The sequence below is a fragment of the Pinus tabuliformis genome, chromosome 6, assembly GCF_031772625.1.
Source record: "Pinus tabuliformis cultivar Carrire ecotype Pingquan chromosome 6, CPIR1, whole genome shotgun sequence".
Lineage (NCBI taxonomy): Eukaryota > Viridiplantae > Streptophyta > Pinopsida > Pinales > Pinaceae > Pinus > Pinus tabuliformis.
The window spans coordinates 1,306,004,105-1,306,019,298 of NC_142292.1; the positions used below are offsets into that span (position 1 = coordinate 1,306,004,105).

Here is a 15,194-nt window from a genome sequence, read left to right on the forward strand (position 1 = left end):
CCTAGATGAGGGTAGCGTTGTGGCCCTAGATCAGTAAAAGAATTGACTGTGGTTGAAAAAATTGATGGTAGTCCAAGTACAATGGGACGATTTTTAGGCCATTGTCAAATAAGAGCCCTAAGTCCTATACTTGTTAAGGGCAACAAGACTGGTAGAAGTTTTTTTTCCTTAAAACTCCCTAACACTCCTTGGCGCATATTGACACACCCTGGAACTTGGCACATCTTGGCATGCTTTGCTATCACTCTATCATGCCTTGGCACTGTCTAGCATACCTTGTCATCAAGCAAGTGGGAATTTACTTGGTTTCTTTTTCTCCATTCCTTTCCTTTGTGTCCATTCCACTTTTCTAGGAAAACCAACCATGCATTCTTTGTTGATGTGGAGTTCCTTTCCTCAATACAGTGGAATGAGCCCTTAACACCCTTTTTGTTGAGAAAATTACCACCAAGTATATGTCCCTTTGCATGACATTCATGTACATAAACACATTATATATTTTCCTTTTTCTCCTGTGTGATCAAAGATTTCGTTTCCCCCACTCTATGATTGATTGATTGTGCATTTACTTGTTAAATGCTCACTAGACATTCCTCTTACTTTGATCTTTAGTCAATGACATTTTTTAATTTTATTTTATTATGATGAATTATGGGGTCCTTAATCTAGATTTTGGACCCTCCTTCGTGGCCTTCTTTGAGATAAACAAAGCATCGTGGGAGCTTCAATCAATGACATACTTAGTTACTTCTCATTTGACAAACATGCATGATAAAAAATGATGGATGATCTGAACTTAAACAAGAATTCAAAAATTACAGATATAATAATAAATATAGAGACACAATAGAAAAACACTTCTTTTCATTAATACAAAATATTGAACTATGCTTACAAACAGAATGGAAATAAGATAGCTCAGGAGATGGTAGCATATCTTGGAGAAGAGATATGGTGGATACATGCCTCTGAACTGTGTTACAATGAGGCTCAAGGGCCTATTTATTATTAAAAAGCATGAGAAAACCCTAAACAACCAAAACCCCAACCCCAGAAGATGTAACATGAAGAGTTTGTGGGCCCATTGGGGTTAGTTGGGAAGCCAATTTCTCGGGGTTTTAACTTGGTCATATTATCTCCGTTTGGTGCATACGATACCTTGTTGGAAAGATCTCTATGAGTACTACATGTTTCGCTTCAAGCATAGCCTATGGCTATGGGCCTACATCATACCTAAAAAAAAGCGCCGTTTAGGGGGTTAAAACCGCTCCAGAAGTTTAGGACCCAAAAAATGCTAAAAATAGTAATTGATGAAATAAACAAGGAAACAAATGAAACTGACTGGAGGGTCTAGGTGGAATAGGTGGGTGGCCACCAATATCCACTTGGATCATTTCTCCCCCCTTAGGAAGTAATTCTCCCCATTGCGTGTAGAGCCTCCATGAGGTGAGGAAATTTCGGTTGAACCTGGTTCCTAGTGAACAACTTGCCTTGGTGAAGGAGTTGGCCTGGTTTGACAACTTGATATAACTGTATCCTATGTTAGTAAGTGTTCTTGATATTTGTGTCCATGATTTGATCAGTTGTGGTCAGTTCCATGCAGTCTAGGTTGAGTTCTGTTGGTGTGAGCTATTCTGCAATGTCAGATGTGTCCAACAATGGTGGGAAGTATGGTCGAATGCGGTCTACATTGAACACTGGGTGCAGACCAAGGAACAGTGGGATACTGAGCTCGAAGGAATTGTCACCAACAACCTTGGTCATGGTGTGTGGCCCATATAAGAGTGGGCGAAGCTTATGGTGGGGTCCAGTGAGCTGCTCCTTCTGCAAATGTAGCCAAACTTTGTCACCCACCTGGAACTTGTGTGACACTTGATGCTGATCATGGCGCTGCTTGTAATTAGCATTGGCTCTATCTAATATATCATGGAACTGCTGGTGGATGTGTTGAATACACTTAATGAAGCTGTTAGCCCTTTCGGTTTCAGACTAGATGTGAGCCGAATCTACTTGAGTGGATGCAAATGGTATGGTCACATCAATGGGACATAATGGCTGAAATCCCAACCCTATCTAAAAGGGACTATGGCCCGTTGAGCTATGGAGAGCTTTGTTGTAGCTGTGTTGGACATAGGGGAAACTTTCATCCCATGTGCATGGATGGTTCGAGTTGTACATGCCCATAATGTGTACGATCATCCTGTTGACAACCTCTGTTTGGAAATCAGTTTGGGGATGGAAAGTCATGGACTTAGTAAGTTTTGTATCCAACATTGACCAAAGACTTGACCAAAATGCACTCAGGAATCTACTGTCCTAATCTAAGACAATGGACTATGGGATCCCAAAGTGTACCCACACTCGCTCAAAGAAGAGCTTAATAGTGGTCTCTGTTGTGATACTCTTCTTGCAAGTGCTGCCATGATGTCCATATTAGAGAATTTGTCGACGACCATGAAAACGAAATCATTGCCATGCTTAGTAGAAGGAAGGCTCAACATGTAATGCATGGAGATAGCTTCCCAAGGCCGACTAGGAGTAGGTAGAGTAGTATACAGGCCTTGCTTCTTGATGGTTGGTTTGGAAATGGCGTAGGTGGTTCAGGACCTAATGTACTTCCCAACATCTTGACGAAGTTTTGGCCAATAAAAATACTTCTGCAATACTGCCTCTATTTTCTCTACTCCGAAATGTCTAGCGACCCGACTGTAGTGCACCTCCCAAATCATCTTGGCACGCTCGTTTGAAGGAACACATATGTGTCCCAGGTGGCATAACCATGTATCCTGAAGGTGAAATTTTGGAACTTGCTTCCCTTCCAGGAGTGTCTGGAATGTGCTGCCGAATTCTGGATTGCTCTTGTAAATATGTAGCCACCTCGAAGTCTTAGATAGCCCCTCCTTATCTCTGTCTTTTTCTCTGTGGTTTGGGGGTGCCTTTTCCTTGCTTTGGATTCGTAGATCCAAAGTCCTGCTTCTTTTGTTTCAACTTTTGCTTAATCATGACAGCGTATCGGTACGCCAGGCCGAAGGAGGAAATGTCTAGGAAATCCATCTTGTCCTGGATGTACTTGTGTAGACAGTCACGGTACTTGAGTACCAAATGCGGCTCAATATCCTTAATACCCATCTTCGTACGAAGGATATGGAAAATATTTGTGAACTTCGACACACCTTGGTCCCTTTCCTGTCGTAGCGTGGTCTACTTTATGTATTTATCTTCATAGCTCTCGACAGGGTAATATTGTCCCTTGATGGCATCTTGGAAAGAATCCCAAGTGTGTGTGGCTAAAAAATAGCGAGGGTTCGCTCTCGTGCTTTTGTTCACAGGAGGTTTCCCACCAGTCCTTGACGTGTGGGGTGGATTTGAGAAGTGAGAAAGTAATATTTTCCCATTTGGAAAAGTCATGAACTAAAAAATATCCTTCCAGCATATTTAACCATTTATCTATGGTGTCTGCATCTACCAGGCCCTCAAATATGGGAATATCAAAGTTAACTTGTACCTTAAAAGGAGTGGCACCTCCAGAGTGGTTACTGGATGAAGATGCGTTTCCTGTGGGTAGTCGCCGAAGGATCTGGGAAAAGTTATCCATCATCGTGTTCCTCTGTAACTCGAGGGCTTCCTCAAGCAAAATTTTGAAAGTATATCTTGTCCCCTCATCTTTCTTTGCTTCCACCATGGGAGGTCATTGAGGTTTGCGAGGTTGATCTTGCAACGATTCAACCAGACTGAGCCGTAACTCCTTATACCCTGACCTCGTCGGGGATATGCAAAGAAAAAATGAGAAAGAGTAGACTGCTCTAATACCACTGATCCGAACTTAAATAGCAACGCAACAAATCACATATATAATAATAAATACAGTGATGTAGGAGAAAAACACTTCATTTCATTAATATAAAAATACTGAACTATGCCTACAAATAGAATGGAAATAAGATAGCTTGGGTGATGGTAGCATATCTCTCAGAAGAGATGTGGTGGCTACATGCCTTTGAATTGTGTTACAATGAGGCTCAAGGGCCTATTTATTATTGAAAAACATGAGAAAACCCTAAACAACCAAAACCATAACCCTAGGAGATGTAACACCAAGAGTTTGTGGGCCCCGTTGGGGTTAGTTGGGCTGCCAACTTCTCGGGGTCGTAACTTGGTCATTTACATCCATTTGGTGCGTATGATACCTTATTTGAAAGGTATCTTTGAGTACTATAGGTTTCACTGCAAGCCTAGCCTATGATGTTGGGCCTACAACAGAACTAAAAAAAATGCCGTTTAGGGGGTCAAAACTACTCCAAAAGTTCATGACCCAAAAAACTGCTAAAAATAGTAAATGCTGAAATACAAAAGGAAACATATGAAACTGACTGGAGGGTCTAGATGGAATAGGTGGGTGGCACCCAATATCCACCTGGATCAATGGAGCTCATAACTTTTAATTAGAGTGCTTAATTTTCGTGTTCATGTTGCATTACATCTTGCATTGCTCTTCAATTTTTCAACCATAAGCCACCTACTTGTTGTTAAGCAATAGCCATGAGCAACGAAATCTTTACTTAGTGAGATAATTAATTTCTACCTCTCGTTGTCATCTTTTTCTTAGTGCTTGTCTTCCCTTTCTTGGGAACTTAATAATCTATGTACTCAACAACCCATGCTTCCTCACCCACTAAGCACACACTTTGTGTACTTGGTGAGTAAGGGCACTAAACACATAACCTTTTCTTCATGCCTTATACTTACCACTTTCCTCTATTTTTCTTCCAACACTTTCTTGGGGCTCACACCTTTGTCTATGATTTACTTGAACCTAGGGGATTTCACCACAGATATGGGGGCAATAACTCATTCATTTTGCTTTTTCATTAAGGATTTTAACATCACAAGAATTTGATACCACTTTAGGGTCCATTGACACTAACAAAGTCAAAGGTCATTGAAGATTCCTTCTTTTTGTGTGTTTTTATTGGGGAATAGACCAATGGACAATGAATCTTGTTGAAATTGGGGCTTTAAAATGTAGGAGACAAATTCAAGCACTAACACATCATCATATTCAATAAATGGATCAACAATGCTTATTTCATCTCTACATTAATGTAAAACATATTTCATATAATGGAGTGTCTCAACCACATCTTTCAAACTATTGTGCATTTCATTGCATAATGACAAGATAATTCTAGTTAAGTACAATATCACTAAGAAAAGAAAGGTGCATTATCAAGCAAAGGGAATTGAAGGGAATAATTTTTCCCAAATGTAGACCTAGTGATCAAAGCGATTTTATTTGGTGAATGTGCTTAATGGCAAGATGAATCATTGTGCTTATTGAAGATCAAGGCAAAGGTTTACACTTATCATCGAGCATATTAATTAGTGAAGAGTGTAGGGACAAGCAAAGCAACAAGTAAAGGACTTCCCACTCTAAAAAGGAAAGGGCATGTTGAGTAAAATTCCAATTGCTTGATGTCCCTAGGTTGGACCTTGAAGAAGACATATGAGGTGTTCAACTGGAGTTCCTCAAGTGTAGTTTACGAATCCCGAGAAAATGAATAACCTAACCACCACAAAAAGGAGAATGGATTTTCATGCAAAGGGAACACTAAACATGTTGTATTTGATAATACTCTCACATAAGGAAATAGAAGTAATTCATTCAATCCATTCATTCATCACAGGGTAGAATAACCTAGTCCACCCACACTTCAAAAGATGATAATGAGCCTATAGTTACACACATCAACCACAATAATAAAAAAGTAATAAGGAAAATATTATAAATAAAAGATGAAATAACCCAACACTAATCACATCATAACATAGTGACATGTTAAACGTATACACCATTAATTTCTCTTCATTTATAACAAAATTAGAAACCATACCAAAATGACGCTACATTCAAAGTTCACATGAATTTCTCTTCATTTCTAACAACACTAGAAACCATACTAAAATGACATTACATAATTTGTGGAGGTCACTGTTAGCTCTGCTACATTCTTCAGCATTTGGGGGACCAAATACTAGCTTGGCCATGTGTTTATGCAGAAAAAGGGAGCTCGCAGCGGTCGATTTCCTTCTCCTCCTTCATGTTTCGTATACTTCCATAGCGCCACTGTCTCTGTTTTCCTCCATTTTACCTCTAAAATGCTGTGAAAGTCCATGTTCTTTCGGCCCCCGAGCGCTAAGTTTGAACCATCATGTAACCAAAATCACCTGATCGTGTGCTTTTCCCCGCCACCACAGCCATTTTCCTACGTGCGAAACCCCGTTTATTTCCCCGCCGTCCGATCGTTTGTTCACATGATCTGACGACATTCACACCTCCCGCGCCCGTAAGATGCCCACACATTAACCCGCGGGAAAAGTGGTTTTACCCCTGTCCCGTCTGCCATGTGTCATCACCTGATTGTGATCATGCGCCCCTGTACGATTACCGCTCACCTCCGAAAAGCGGTGCAGGAAATACAACTTACCGCCCATCGTACCATCCTCGCTTGTTATCTCCTGCACAACTCTTCCGCCCGACACCCGTCGGATCTGTCCGCCAGTGATCCGACGGCTCACGATTGTCCATTCCTGTTTCCGCCCGATACCTCCTGTAAACTGATCTCCGCTGTCCATCTGCGAGATCCGACGGCTCATAATCACTCCGCCCCGCTTCCTCCTGATGCCTCCCACCAAGAGATCCCTACCGTTCATTTGTTTAATCCAACAGCTGATTTTCTTCCTCCGCCTGTCCCGACTATGCACTTCCATAACCATTATGTGCTCCCGAAGGATGAAGGTGGCCAGCTACCTGTACCCGGCGCAGTTACTCCTCAACAACTGCATTCAACAGAAAGTATGGCCGAGAAGAAAAGGACATGCCTCGAGCAGTTACAAGCATTTATCAGTCATGGAATGTCTTCTATACTACACTCCACCTGTTCGAGAAGGACAACAGAATATCAGAGAAGATCAAGGCCATTCACCAAAACAAGTAGATTGCAGCGGAGACCCATTCTAAATAGTTAAAGCGGTTGGTGGTCAATTATGACCCCTCCACGCATAGGACAACACAATATTTTTGTAATGAAACTCTATATATATCCAGAAGACATAATGTAATAGGGTTGATGGTTGTTGTTTTGATGTAAGGTTCAACTTCTGGAGACTGTAACTACTGTGATACTTGCAGCTTCTGGTCTTCATTTTAAGCTAATACAAGATTCTTTTGTTGTTAATTGCTCACTTTCCATTTCTACTATGTTCTAGGCTGTGCCTGTTATGCATTTGTTCATGTGCTCTTGATGTTTACCATTAGAGGGGCTGTCATCCCACCTTTGTGTTGAAGTCTAGTATGTATCATTGAATGTGTTATGCAGGTTTTTGTTTACTTAGTGCTAGAGAGCTGTCATCCTATCTGTGCATTAGGAAATAGATATGTAGACCTCTTTACTGGTTGCAGCTGGCCATCACATGGTCTTGTGCATTTGCTGGTGTGGTCAGTATTCTCCATGTTCACCTAATCCTCAAATTGTTAGTAATTGGTGGTCTAAAGCCTTGTAGCCTGGGGGTGTTCACCCATGTCTAGAGTTAAGCATAGTAGAAGTGGTTATCTGGCTTGAATATGCATCATTCCTTCCATTCATCCATTTCCAACATTTTTTTGAGTTTGTAATGTTCCCGAGAATCTCTGAGATACAACCTATGAGAGTTTCTTGGGGTGATAACATTAATTGGCATCGTTGCCGGGGAGAGGAGATTGAAGCTCAGCTTCCCTGGGAGACGACACAGTTCCAGATTTTGATGATAGACAAAGTCTGGGCACATTTCTGGTTGTAATCATCTATCTGGCGACTCCACTGGAGGAAGACCAACCTTTGGCGACTCCACAGTATAGTCCTGGCTCAGTTTGTGAGACATACTCGAAGAAATCCTCAGAAATCACCAGCTAAACCAGTGCCTGACCCTGAGAAGATTGTTAAGCAGAAGAAAACATCACAGAAAGGAGCATCAGGATCAGGTAAGCCCAAGAAATCTTATGTATCTCTGCAAGAGAAGATTATAGTTGAGAATATACAATTTGAAGATATTGAGCCTAGTGTTGCTAGTGAGAAATTTCCTTCAGAAATTCATACAGCTCCTGGTTCAATTAGTTCCCCTTTGGATCTTGGTCCAAAGAAAGCTTCCCATACAGTCCAGAACATCCCGTTGTCTCTGTCATCTATTGCATTGCTTCAAACTACTCAATCTACCAGTATCCTTTCACCTATCCTAGTCATGGCAGGTCAGCGAGCACCTACGAAGATGGAAAGAATTATTACTGCTAGGTATGGACCCCTGGTCTTGCCTGCTCCTTTGAATGCCATGCCTGCAAGAGAATATCAAAAATATATGCCCAAATTTACTGGTACAGAGGGAATAAAAGCTGAAGAACACCTTGAATTTTTTTATAGCTACGCTGATAACTTGGATATAAGTGAAAATGATGTATGGATGAGATTTTTTGTCCAGAGCCTTGATGGTGAGGCTAGGAAGTGGTTCAGGGAGTTACCCCATAGGTCCATAACAGACATTGAGGCATTGGATGATGCATTCCTAAAGCAATGGGGAGACCGATAAGACCTGCTCTACTACCATACAGAGTTTGGAAACCTAAAGAGGGAGAATGGGGAATCATTGCCTGACTTTAATAAAAGATTTAACTGCATGTATAGTAAGATACCAGTTGAAGTAGAGCCTACCCCCACCTCTTCCAAACTCACCTATGCCAATGGTTTTGACTCTAATTTTTGCTTGTTATCAAGAGAAAGAAGATGTGCCACTCTAGCGGATATGCAAGATGCAACCCTAGAAGTAGAATCTAATATTATGGCTGCAGAAAAGCTTAAAACACATGCTGATAGAAGGAGGCAGAGAGGTGAGGCTTCTTCTTCCTCTGCTTCATCTTCAGAACCCAAATTAGACAAAATGACTAAGATGATAGAGTCATTGGCTACTGAAATATCTAAGCTGAAGGTTTAGCAGAATTTAGGAAAGACAAGGCAGCAAAACACATTTGCTCCAAGAAATCCAAATCCATTCAGAAGAGCAAATGAACAATTGCAAATCATTCAGAGGGATAAAGAAACAAATGAAGAACAAAAGGTTAAAGCTCCTTTCCAGAATGTAGTCATGGAGGAGGAACAGTTTGAAGATGAGGATTAAATTCACTGCATGGAAGATAAAGGCAGTGCTGCATTTTTGACATTGGTTGCATATGAATAATCATTGCTGCAGGAACAAGATAGTCAGGGATGGGACAGAGAGGCTGTTCTGCAGACTGCTGAACAACAAAGATATAATCTCAGGTCAAATGCAAAAAATGCAAAGGAGAATCCTGCCCAAAGAGCTACTGTCCAAACAAAGTCACAGGATATCAGACAGAGAAGACTAGCAGCTGATCCAGTCATCCTCAAAGCACAAGTTCAAGAGGTAAGAGGTTCCGACAAGTTACCTTCCTCCTTTAGCTTTGAGTCAGAAGTCCATAAGTTAAAAATATCTGTGCCTTTGGTAGAGTTGGTAAAGAGTGAAGTGTTTAGAAAGCCTATCCTTGAAGCTCTTGAGATGGAAACCACACAAACCTCCACTGACTCTGTCAATTTGCAAGATGACAAGCCTATAGTTGTGCTTAGCCTTATGATTATAATTCCCCATCATTTTATGTTTCATTGACCATTCATGACAAATTCCTCCACAATTGCCTGCTGGACACGGGGGCTAGCCACAATTTGATGCCTATAGCTGTCATGGAAGAGTTAGGCCTTGACATCACCAGACCATTTCATGATTTATTCTCATTTGATTCAAGAAATGTGAAATGTATGGGGTTGATTAAAGATTTATCCATTACCCTAACTTAGTTGCCCATGAAGAGTATGATGATGGATATTATGGTAGCAGATGTCTCTCCTAAGTTTGGCATGCTGTTGTCTAGAGGATGGATTAAGAGACTAGGTGGGACATTACAAAATTATCTATCTTACGCCACTGTCTCAGTTTTTGGAGGAGAAAGCGGGAGATTGTACAGAGAAGCACAACTGGCATACATCATCAGTGATGAAAAGAATCCTTCTAATCATCCCATTTACGCTGTGGACACCGATTTTGGAGCATGTATTCTCCAAATGGAAGAATCTCAGAAGGCCTTAATGCAACTTAGGAAACCAACAAATTAGGTCGAGGAAGAGCAAGGAAGTCAGGTTTGGGAGATGTTATTTGATGGAGCATGTTCCAGGGAGACTACAGGAGTAGGGGTGGTGCTGGTATCTCCAGAGCAAGAAAGCACACATTTGTCTTTCAAGCTGGATTTTCAAGTCACGAAAAATATAGCAGAGTATGATGCTCTGATATTGGGCCTTAAAGCAGCAAAAGACAGAGGAATCAAGAACATAAAAGTGTTTGGGGATGCTGATTTGATCATTCAGCAAGTAAACAGAACATTTCAAGCAAAGCATCCCAGGCTGAAAGCATATAAAGATGAGGCATGGAGACTCAAATATTCCTTTGATAATTTTTGTATTTCATATATCCCTAGAACCAAAAATCAGCTTGCTGATTCCCTTGCTGTGTCTGCTAGCATGTTTATCCCTCTCATGCCTCCAAGATTAGTTTATGAAGTCCAAATGAAGTATAGGCCATCCTTGCCTGATAATGTCCACCATTGGAAAGTTTTTGATGATGATGATGAATTGAATAGGTTCTTGCAAGTCATTGGTGAATTCTCTAAAATGCAAATTGACCAAGAAAATGAAGCCCTGGAAGAAAGCCCTCAATCCCAGCTTAGGAATAGAATTGGCAAAAAGAGCATTGTCCAGCTTCCCAACAATCATATTCCTAAGGGTTTAATTCCTTTAGAAAGATTGTTTGACCAGAATGATGTGCCTTACAAGGCTGCCCAAAAAGAAGATCAATCTGTAGTCTGTAAGCATGATATAGGGAGTCCAGGTCAGCGTAGATACATAAATTTGTTTGCTCACCTGTCTGCTGACCAAAGTTCTGAATCCTGCATAATGAAACAATTTGCTGATGTATTTGCCTGGGAATATAGTGACCTGAAAACTTATGACAGAGAGATCATCCAGCATAAAATCCCTCTAGAGAAAGACACCATACCTTTCAAACAGAAGCTGAGACCAATAAATCCTTTGCTCCTTCCTTTGATTGAAAAAGAAATTAAAAAGTTGCTGGCTGCCAAAATCATAGTCCCTCTCAGATATTCGAAATGGGTAGCCAATTTGGTTGTGGTGAGGAAGAAAAGTGGACAAATCAGACTGTGTGTTGATTTCAGAAACTTAAACAAATGCTCTAAAAAAGACAATTACCCTCTGCCCAAGATGGAGCATTTGTTGCATAAGGTCTCAGGAACCAAAGTAATGTCTTTCCTGGACGGATTTTCAGGCTATAACTAGATTGCTGTACATCCAGATGACCAAGAGAAGACTGCATTCACCACTCCTTGGGGCACTTTTATGTATGCCAAGATTCCTTTTGGGTTAATGAATGCTGGAGCCACCTTTCAGAGAGCTATGTATATAGCATTTGTAGGAGAGAAGGATAAATTTGTCCTCATCTACCTAGATGATATAACAATATACTCCAGCAGCCATCAAGATCATCTGCAACATTTGAAGAAGGTGTTCCTGAAGTACAGAAGGTTTGGGATTTCAGTCAATCCTTAGAAGTCACAGTTTGCTTTAGAAGAAGGCAAGCTGTTGGGACATATTGTTTCTACTGCAGGTGTCCGAATTGACCCAGAAAGAGTCAAAGCAATATAGACTTTGTCTGTCCCAAGATCAAAGAAGGATATCCAGTCCTTTCTGGGCAAGATTAATTTTGTGAGGAGGTTTATCCCAAATTTTGCAGAGCTGATGAAGCATATTACCTCCATGTTGAGAAAGGGGTCAGAGATAAAATGGACTGATTCAACAAGAAGATCTTTCAAGTCCATCAAAAAATCCATTATGGAAGCTCCCACTTTAAGCAGTCCAGATTATAGCAAGGAGTTCCATATATTTTCATTTGCCTATGAAGACACCCTTGCAGCAGTTTTATTGCAAGCAGATGAGGAGGGCTCAGAGTATCCAGTGAAATTTTTCAGCAAAACATTAAGGGATTCTGAGCTGAGGTATGATATTATTAAGAAACAAGCATATGATCTTATCAAGTCTTTGAAAGCTTTTAGAGTTTACATTCTGCATTCCAAAATAATTGCATATGTACCCTCTGTTGTAATAAAGGATGTCTTAACACAACCTAATGCTGATGGAAGAAGGGCTAAATGGATTGCAAAGTTAATTGAATTTAATATAGAACTGAAGCCCACCAAACTTGTCAGAGATCAGGGTCTTGCCAGATTGTTAGCTGAGGAAAATTGCAGAACATTGGACATAAACCTCATGGGCTCAATTTCGGAAAATGGTCAAACAGGAGAAGAGGAAGCGGTTGAACCAGAGAGAAAGTAGTCAGTGGCAGAAAATCTAGCTTCTTGTGATTGGTATTCTGCAATAGTTAAATTCTTGTTGAAGCTAGAAATCCCTCCAGGCTCAAGCACAAGTCAAGCCAGAACTATTAAGCTTAGGGTAGCTAAATATTGCATTAATGAAAATCTGCTCTACTAGAGGGATCCATCTAGAATGCTTTTGAGGTGTCTAGACAAAGAATAGTCAACAAAAGCTATGCAGCAGTTTCATTCCAGCATGTGTGGAGGGCACCATTATTGGAAAACCACTACCCATAAGATCCTCAGAGTTGGGTATTATTGGCCCACCTTGTTTTCTAATGTCTTTTCATTTGTTAAATCTTGTGACAGGTGCCAAAGATTTGAAGGGAAACAACAGTTGAAGTCCTTTCCCTTGAGACCAATACACGGAAAAGGACCTTTTCAGCAGTGGGGCTTGGATTTAATTGGAGAGACCAATCCACATTCCAGCGGCCAGCACAGATGGATATTAGTAGCCACTGATTATTTTACCAAGTGGATTGAAGCCATCCCTACTAGAAAGGCTGATCATAATGTGGTCGTCAAGTTTTTAATAGAGAATATCTTCACCAGGTTTGGATGTCCACATAAAATAATCACAGACAATGCAACAACCTTCAAAGTAAAATAATTGGTGGACATGTGCAATTCAATGGGTATTAAACTGGTTCATTCCACCTCATATTATCCTCAAGGCAATGGTCTAGTAGAATCCTCCAACAAAATCCTGATAAGGATAATTAAAAAGCTGCTGGAAGACAACAAAAATAATTGGGATTCTAAGCTCAAATATGCACTGTGGGTTGATAGAGTAACCACCAAGAGATCCACCGGGAATTCTCCATTCAAACTAGTGTATGGCACTGAAGCTGTATTTCCAATTTAGTTAACCCTCCCTGTGGCAAAGTTCTTGCAACAAGAACAGAATGAGGAAGAAGGCATGGCAAAAAGTATCATTGATTTAGTAGAGGTACACCAAATCAGGGAACAGCTAGTTGAAAATTCTGCAACACATCAAAAGAAGATCAAGGAAGCCTTTGAAAAAAGGACAAAATCAGATAATTTTCAAATTGGAGATTTGGTTCTGAAGTGGGATGAACTAAAGGAAAAGAAACGCAATCATGGGAAGTTTGATGCTTTCTGGACAAGGCCTTTTATCATTTCTCAGATTCAAGGGAACAACACCTTCATACTGAAAAGTATGGGAGGAGAGGCAGTTTTTGATGGCCCAGTTAATGGGCGTTTTCTGAAAATTTATGTGATTTAAGGTCTTTTGGCCTTAAAATTGTAAATATTTGATTTTATCAGTCTTAGTGTAGGTTCAGTTAGACTCCATGCCCAATGGAACACTAGAAATTTTGGCTAATTTGTTTTTCATAGGAAAGGCATTGATCTGCAAGTTCTTGAGACCTCACAGGGAGAATCTCATCCCCAGAAGGAGCCAATGTTAGCTCTGCTACATTCTTCAACATTTGGGGGACCAAATACTAGCTTGGCCATGTGTTTATGCAGAAAAAGGGAGCTCGCAGTGGTTGATTTCCTTCTCCTCCTTCATGTTTCGTATACTTCCATAGCCCTGCTATCTCTGTTTTCCTCCATTTTACCTCTAAAACGCTGTGAAAGTCCATGTTCTTTCGGCCCCCGAGCGCTAAGTTTGAATCGTCATGTAACTGCAATCACCTGACCGTGTGATTTTCTCCGCCACCACAGCCTTTTTCCCTGCACTAAACACCGTTTATTTCCCCGCCGTTCGATCGTTTGTCCGCGCAATCTAACAGCATTCGCACCTCCCGCACCCGTAAGATGCTCGCACATTAACCCGCAGGAAAAGTGGTTTTATCCCTGTCCCGTCCGCCACGTGTGCGATTACCGCTTGCCTCTGAAAAGCGGTGCAGGCAATACCGCTTACCGCCCATCGTACCATCCCCGCTCGTTATCTCCCATGCAACTCTTCCGCCGATAGCCATCGGATTTGTCCGCCCGCGATCCGACAGCTCACGATCCTCCATTCCCATTTTTGCCCGATACCTCCTATAAATCGATCTCCGTCATCCATCTGCGAGATCCGATGGCTCATAATCACTCTGCCCCGCTTCCTCACGATGCCTCCCGCCGAGAGATCCCTGCCGTTCATTCATTTAATCCAATGGCCAATTTTCTTCCTCTGCCTATCCCAACTATCCACGTCCATAACCATTCTGTGCTCCCGAAGGACAAATGTGGCCAGCTACCTGTACCCGGCGCAGTTACTCCTCAACAACTGCATTCAACAGAAAGTATGGCCGAGAAGAAAAGGACGTGCCTCGAGTAGTTACAAGCATTTATCAGTCATGGAATGTCTTCTATACTACACTCCACCTGTTTGAGAAGGATAAGAGAATATCAGAGAAGATAAAGGCCATTCACCAAAACAAGAAAATTGCAGCGGAGACCCATTTTAGATAGTTAAAGCGGTTGGTGGTCACATATGACCCCTCCACGCATAGGATAGCAGGATATTTTTGTAATGAAACTCTATATATATCCAGAAGACAGAATGTAATAGGGTTGATGGTTGTGTTAGCCTCCTATTGCAACAGGTTTCATATTACATGATTGACAGTGGAAGTGCCAAAAATGTTCATCTTTTTCAGGCTATAAAAGCTCCATTTTTGAATGGTTTCTCAGTTATGGGGAAGCC

General features: G+C 41.2%; 1 pseudogene; it reads right to left on the reverse strand.

The window, feature by feature from the left end:
• The window catches only part of LOC149263410 (homeobox-leucine zipper protein HOX33-like), a 30,665-nt pseudogene extending 16,136 nt beyond the window's left edge, over positions 1-14,529 (reverse strand).
• Between the last annotated feature and the right edge of the window lie 665 nt (positions 14,530-15,194).